Below are 7,500 nucleotides of genomic sequence, written 5' to 3' on the forward strand. Positions count from 1 at the left end.
GTTTTGCCCACACTTTTGAGTGTTAGTGTGGCGTGTGAGTGTGTGAAAGAGTGGGCCCAGCAGGAGGCGGTGGCGTGCGGGGCGAGGAGGTGGCCTAGGCTGCGCGATTTGTGCTGTGGGTGCGGGCCGCTTGCAGGGGCCTGTTTAACTCATACTTACCTGGCAGGGGAGATACTTTGATCAAGAAGGAGGTTCACCCAGGGCGAGGCTTGGCCATTGCACTCCGGCTGTGCTGACCCCTGCGAATTCCCCAAATGTGGGAATCTCGACTGCATAATTTCTGGTAGTGGGGGACTGCGTTCGCGCTCTCCCCTGATGTGCTTGGTCCAAAATCAGATACGGGAGGGTTAGGACACCACGAGCTGCGTGGCTGCGGAAGGATCCCGGTTCGACAGGAGTGGACGCCGCTGCTGGTTCTCGCTGGCTTTTAGTTAGGGGTCCGGAGAAGCATCTCAAGCTAGTTCCACTAGTCCTTCCGGACGTTCATTCCCTTTTCAAAGTCAGTCCTTTTGCTGTAGTCTGCGTTCTTTAGGCTGATTATCGAGGTTAGCCTTTATTTGGTCATGGGGGTCTCGGTACTGTATGCTGAGTCTAAAGACAGTTTCACCCGTTTTCTGATTGCTCGGTTCTGTACCAGTGCAGACATGTCAAACAGTGAATGGCTGTACCTCTATTGTATCCGTGCTCAATGAATGAAATCGGTAACAAATGAATATATGTCTAGTTATACGAAAAACGAGTGGTTTATCGACTCATCTTCATTTGCAGATTTAGAAGCAGCTTCGATATTCGTTTTACAGACGGGTTTTTTTTTTTGAATATGGGTCACACACATGCCACAGCTACAAAACATCTCTAGAGATGAGGCTATAGATCACCTTTCCATCCTGCAGGTTTTCCTCCCAAAGCCTACGGCACCAACGGCGACCCCTGCTGGCCGGGAGAGCAAAAGCTTACAGAACCTGGTATTCCCAGGCAGTCTCCCATCCAAGTACTAACCAGGCCCAACGCTGCTTAGCTTCCGAGATCAGACAAGATCGGGCGTGTTCAGGGTGGTGTGGCCGTAAGCGAAAGCCCCGGCGCCTGACTCGCTACTTGAAGCTGTGTGTGGCGGGGGTTCCTTACTTTTTGATGACATAACACCCAAAGGGGCTTCTTTGGAGCTGGATTCCAACCGGCATCCTAAAGTTTCTTGGCGGTATCTTTTACAGTCCTCTGTTCGGTCGACAAGGGACAGAAGGGGGCAGCTTTCCTCACACATACAGTTCAATGTACTGTAGTGTTCCTGTTCATTGAATTTGCAGTTCTGCATCAGACCTCTAACTCGTTTCCTTAGCTTGGATTTAAGCCACGAAGCAGGCTTCTACTGTATAAACGTCTATAGGAATCACAAACTATTTGAGAGGCCATCATCCCAGGGGGAACTGACAAAGTCTATCCCTAAACACCTAGCGCAGTCTCTCGAGAGACTGTCAAAAATCGCTTTCTCCTTTTGCGTTGCAAGTAAGTGAAAACGCAGTCTCAACCCAGAGCCACTTGGCAGCAGCGGCACGTAAATACTGTTACTGTTACTGCTCGATACCGACGTTAACCTACTATACCATGTTCAGCCACTGCTAGAAAATGTACGGCTCTAGTACCGGAGCAAACGACAGGAAGGCCAACGTCGAACGGGCACACGTGTCAGACATGGAGAGCAACGAGAATGGGATTAGAACCCATGCGTTCTTTCCACCGTGGGGCCCGTTCAGCTCCGGGCTCATCGCCTGCGGCTCTTGGCTTGCGGGCCTGCCCAATCCGTGCGATAACTCGGAAAACACCCGGCCACACTGTGCCGGAAACGACGCACTCTGGGAAGCCGCTATGCAAAGCGAGGTCTGAAGATCCCCTGCGGCCGGACACTTCCCGCCCCCCAAAGAAGAGAGCGCCAATCAGACGGGCGGAGACCGAGGACTCGCAGAGCAGACGGCCACAATCGCCATAACAAGAGCGATTGTGAGCGTTGTTGTTTTCTCTCTTTGACCAGCCCAGCTGCGCCCCACCCGAAGGCAGGGAAGCACAAAAATTGCATGGAGCTCATTCATGCTCCTCTCCACGGAAATCTTTAGTAAAAAGCGAAAGATTTGTACGAAATGAAGAGAAACCAAAGTGCGTGGCTGCACAGCTGCAGGAGCCCAGGCCGCCTTCAAAGCCTCTGCCCTGACGGTCGTGGTTGGCAATGCACCTGGCCTTACAAACGAGCCAGTGGGGCCCGTTCAGCTCCGGGCTCATCGCCTGTGGCTCTCGGCTTGCGGGCGTGCCCAATCCGTACGGGTGTGCCCAATCCGGAAGCCTATTTCAAAGTCGTTCTCTGTTTCAAAAAAACATTTCCAAAATACAAGCCTTGCAGACAGACACGCCTCAGAGGACTTAAGGGTGGCTTCATGTCAGAATGATAAAGTCTCCCCGTCCGGACATGAAAATCCCACTTTGTTACACACAAAAAAAGAATCAACAACAGAGAAATGCCCACAAGCATTTGAAAAGCCGCACCACGTCGCACTTGAAATAGCTCTTACATTAGTGGTAGACGCAGGAATCGCCTTTTTATTTACGCTCTTACCAACGTGATGGAAAGCAAAACAAAGCAAAGCAGAGCAGAGCAAAACAAAACGAACAAACGAAAACCCTCACGTCCCGCACTCGCATATAACGCCGTTATGTGCCCAAGCGTTATTGTACGTCATCCTAGCACTGCACCCCGGGGCGTAAGGTATATGGGAACGAGCACACGCCACGAATCGTCTCGAATCACTCCCTACAGCTGTAAGGCGCCTTGAAGCGTGCACCCCCAACATTCTTCTTTGCGCATCTGTGAAAGGTAAACTCTTGAGCAAACTCTGAACCAGCTCTAAGGAAACTAATCCGATTAGACGTTACTTTGACTCATCTTTTTACGCTCAGTGCTGGATTGCTCAAACTCCAGCTAGGGTTAGGGTTAGCATTCCCACACTAGTTAGACACTTTGTTTACGCTCAGTGCTGGATTTTGGGAACTTCAGGACGGGTGGGAATTTTCTCCTATCTGTCAATTCTGTTTTGTTTTGGAGACTCTTGGCTGCCTATGTTGTACAGTGCAGCGTGAAGGAAACATTTTCCAAAACTGTGTCAGCTCAAAAGTTATAAGAAAACCTCTCCAGCTGCTTTAACTCTCTTCATTTTTGTCATTTAATGTGACACTCGATGTATAACTGGAGCCTCACATATGCAAATGGTGAGGCTCCAGTTCGACACCCAGTTCGACACCACTTTACAGTATCTGACAAAAGCATGGCAGACTGTGCCGGACCGGCAAATAACTTCCGCTTATTTTTACCATATTAAACATTGGAAATCCAACCACTTGCATTTGTGACACTTGATTTTGGCTCCACCTAAGACACTCTTAAATCTTCAAACACTTTTCTCTTCTCCCGCAACACTCTTGTCTGTCGGCACTATGTGGCAGCGTTGCATGACAACCCCTCTCACCACGGAAAGGAACCTAACAGCTTTGGTAAGAGAGGAGAAAAGGACCTGGCCCGTATGGGACTCGAACCTGTGACCTTGGCGTTATTAGCACCACGCTCTAACCAACTGAGCTAACCGGCCTCACAACAATGCTTCTCTCTGTGCTGCAAAAAATCAAACTCAGGGAATTTCTTTTGTCCTCCTTTGAATAGAAAGCCGTGTAATTCAGTGTACGGCCTTTCTCGTGCAGTTTCATGGTTCTTGTAATCCAAATCCTACACTGGCGTGAAGTGCCCCCCCATTTCACGGCATTTTTCAGCTGATTTAAAATGTACCTAAAGGAGAAGCATTTTTGAAGACCATCAATTACCAAGAGCTTTTGTCAAAGGTTTTGGTGGTCATTTTTAATGACCACAGAGCGCTGTGATCTCGGTTTTACATCTCATCCAAAAGACAGCGCCCTCTTACAACACAGCATCTCCGTCACTATACTGGGGAATTGGGAACCGCACAGACCTCAGGGTGAGCGCCCCCCCCGCCGGCACCATTAACACCGCTTCCAGCTGAAAGCGTTGTTTTTCCCTGTAGCTCATCCTCATCCGGGTACTGACCTGGCTCACACCTGCTTAGCTTCAGTGGGTTTTCAGTTGCAAGTTGCAAGGGGATGCAAGTGATGGAGCCGTTCGCTTCAAAAGCCACTGCATTGGCCGGGAATCGAACCCGAGCCTCCCGCATGGCAGGCGAAAATTCTACCACTGAACCACCAATGCTTAGTGCCTGGGCCTTCAAAAAAGACGCTTTTTTGGTGCTCTGTGCAAAACGCGTCGACATCTGCTTCCAGCTGCAAAATGCCATTCACGGACGCTGAAGAATTTATTTCTAAGGCAGCGGGTACAAGCGATTGGGTGTTTTAAAACCACCAGAAACAGCAAAGAGGCGCGCTTCTTTGCTTGCGCCGGAACACACCAACTGGAGGCGGACAATGTAGTCGGCAGGATTCGAACAGGCGCGGAGAGACCCCAATGGATTTCTAGTTCATCGCCTTAACCACTCGGCCACGACTACAGCAATCGTCATAGCACTGCACCCCGGGGCGTACGGTATAAGGGAACGAGCACACGCCATGAATCGTCTCGAATCACTCCCTACAGCTGTAAGGCGCCTTGAAGCGTGCACCCCCAACATTCTTCTTTGCGCATCTGTGAAAGGTAAACTCTTGAGCAAACTCTGAACCAGCTCTAAGGAAACTAATCCGATTAGACGTTACTTTGACTCATCCTTTAAGGGACCCTTGTTAATTGGAGAAATCAATGATTTCGAATGAATTCTGTATGCGTTAAAAGACAGCTATACACAGAAAACATGCAGGACACTGCTCATGATGTTTCCCGAGCCGAAACACAGTGCGTTTTTCCAAGCCATTTGACAAAGCCCGCCCACTGAAAACTGCAGCAGATCGTGTAAAGGCGTTCAACTTTGTAACTACTGCACGCACAGGAAGCAGAATAAATTCCTCTTTTCAAACTGTCAAAGGTTTGCTGCAGGACATCGCACAATCTCTTTTGAACGGGGACAAACGATTTCTTATGGGGCGCAGTAAGTACAGACGTTTATAAAGCTCCACTCATGCCGACGATGCAGCATGAAGAAGCGCAACCTAACGTTTGACAGACAAAAGCCGGGCGCCGCTACGAGCAATATGAAATCAAACTGACAGCACACGGCGTTTCGCGCTGACTCAAAAGTGATCTCGACAGACGATGTTCTCTGCATAACGCTGAAAGAGCTAAAGAGCGTTTCTGTTGAGACGTAACCCATTGGGCAAAAGACGTATAATATACGTCTATTAAACGCATATCTTAGACGTCTAAATGTGGTCTACAATTCGTCTAGAATGAAATTCTAATATACGTCTAAAGTTAAACGTCAATTATACGTCTATATTTAGACGTTCATTATACATAAATGGTTGGAGTTCTATTATACGGATAAATTTAGAGGACTATTATACATATATGGTTGGAGTTCCGGATAACTTTAGAGGTCTATTATACGTATAACTTTAGAGGTCTATTATACGTATATGGTTAGAGGTCTATTATACGGATAACATTAGAGGTCTATTATACGTATATGGGTAGAGGTCTATTATACATCAAAGATAGATTTTATAGGTGTAGAAACAAGTAAAACAAGCCAATGATTAGGTTTAGAAATGTATTCTGAAAATACACATTCACACCTGAAACATATGTATTTCAAATTATACATTGTATACAATCAATCAACAATCAACATATGGGCAATAATCATAAAAACACAACTAGTCTTAAACTTCAGCTACAAATTCTGGTAACATGGCAATATACAGTATAGTAATGACAAACACAAAACTAATTACATTAACACACTAACTCAAAACCACATTTTGATTCAAATATACATTTTAAAATGTACAACTTCTATATTTCCAAGAAAAAAAAATATTACAATGGAAGTTAAGACGATTTTTGTCCACTATTTGCAAACCCTGTCTAATTGTCCTAACAGAACCAAAAACCTATTATTTTCAGAGTCCAGATCTCCTGGCCCCCTGCCTTGCATATGCATTCTTCAAGTAACACATTGCGTGCTCCTTTATTTCTTTTTCTGTTGATGTAGGGTGGGACTTCAGCACCGCAGCTAGGAGAAAATTATATAATATTACTTCCCAAATAAATGATGATTAATATCTTCTTTAGTATAATCTAAAAAATGAACGGTTTACTAAGCTCAAAGCTGAAATAAATGTATAAAATTTGGCTTGCATCATAGCAGTTGAGCAATAAAGTCTGTCCTAATTAAAGAGTACCCAAAGTTTGAAAGTACAACATAGAATAAGAATAAGAGAAACGGCAAAACGATTTTGTGTCATCTTCCCCATTCACACTATTTTATGTGCCGTTTTTTTGCTTTTTCACATACTATTTTAATCAAAATAATATTAAGAAAGATCTGTATGTATTCAGATAGTATTATTATTGTTCATACTTACTCGTCAAAAGAGGATTGCTGAGATATTTGCGGATATACTTCTACGTTTGAAAAACGTGTCCAAAATGGTGACCAACGAATACTAGCAATGCATTGTGGTATATAACCGGAAAATATGCTGGGTTCGATATTTTCTCAACGTATGCGTTTATTAATGTTGTCGATATTATGGTTGAAATTTAACATTGATAATACATCGCTGCTATGTGCCCCCTGCTATGAGCTGATGTGCAATTTTAACGCATGCAATAAGTAAGGATCGGTCACTGTTGTATGGTATTATATATAATGACATTATGGAATAGGATGGGGACAGGCCTGGCATCACGGGGGGAGGGGGGAATGTCGCCGCTTCAGTTTTGGGCAAAAAGTTTTACCTAACTTAATTTGCACCCTAAAAAAATAGTTGTACTTTGTCAATGGTCAGACAACACTAAATGACACGAACAGTCACTCAGTCTGTTTGATGGGCAGGAGGGCTATCCGTCCAGGAACTGCACATATTATTGAGTTTTAACATTACGATCCTGTTTGCTCAGGTGGACCGATTCCTTGCAGTAGTTTATCATTATACTTAAAATCGTTATATAACTAGGACTAGTTATAGCAGTCTGTGCTTTCTCTTGGTTTTACAACATTTTTTTCTTAACGATTCAGAACGTCCATGTAGCTGTTTAAGGCTTAGAAGCAGCTGACTGTTTCACTACCTAGCTGATCACTGTCAGTCAGGGAGCTCAGAGGTGAAAAGCCTGTCTGAGAGACAATTCGTCGTCGATCAGTTCAATATGTTCCGTACCAGCTCGGCGCACCTGAGATCATCTTGGTAGCCGTGTAGCTCAGATGAGTGAGAGCGTGTGTGTGTGTACCACCGTGATTGGATGCCGGTCCTTCTCAGGTCACAGTAAACCTTCTGCTGCCTAACTTCCCTAATTTTGGGGATCCCTTTGAAAAAGCAAAGGAAAAAAAAACTGTCTCTCAT

At 45.5% G+C, this 7,500-nt stretch overlaps 4 non-coding genes across 4 annotated transcripts; 1 reads left to right on the forward strand and 3 right to left on the reverse strand.

Moving 5' to 3' along the window:
• Nucleotides 1-151: 151 nt before the first annotated feature.
• Nucleotides 152-315, forward strand: LOC138226447 (U1 spliceosomal RNA). Its single transcript, XR_011184543.1, has one exon. It is a non-coding gene; the product is annotated as a U1 spliceosomal RNA (small nuclear RNA).
• A 635-nt stretch (nucleotides 316-950) lies between these two features.
• LOC138226444 (5S ribosomal RNA) lies at nucleotides 951-1,069 on the reverse strand. The gene has a single exon (XR_011184540.1). It is a non-coding gene; the product is annotated as a 5S ribosomal RNA (ribosomal RNA).
• Nucleotides 1,070-2,035: 966 nt separating this feature from the next.
• Nucleotides 2,036-2,152, reverse strand: LOC138226466 (U5 spliceosomal RNA). The gene has a single exon (XR_011184560.1). It is a non-coding gene; the product is annotated as a U5 spliceosomal RNA (small nuclear RNA).
• Nucleotides 2,153-4,187: 2,035 nt separating this feature from the next.
• trnag-gcc (transfer RNA glycine (anticodon GCC)) lies at nucleotides 4,188-4,258 on the reverse strand. The gene has a single exon. It is a non-coding gene; the product is annotated as a tRNA-Gly (tRNA).
• Between the last annotated feature and the right edge of the window lie 3,242 nt (nucleotides 4,259-7,500).

The sequence above is a fragment of the Lepisosteus oculatus genome, unplaced genomic scaffold, assembly GCF_040954835.1.
Source record: "Lepisosteus oculatus isolate fLepOcu1 unplaced genomic scaffold, fLepOcu1.hap2 HAP2_SCAFFOLD_137, whole genome shotgun sequence".
Classification (NCBI taxonomy): domain Eukaryota; kingdom Metazoa; phylum Chordata; class Actinopteri; order Semionotiformes; family Lepisosteidae; genus Lepisosteus; species Lepisosteus oculatus.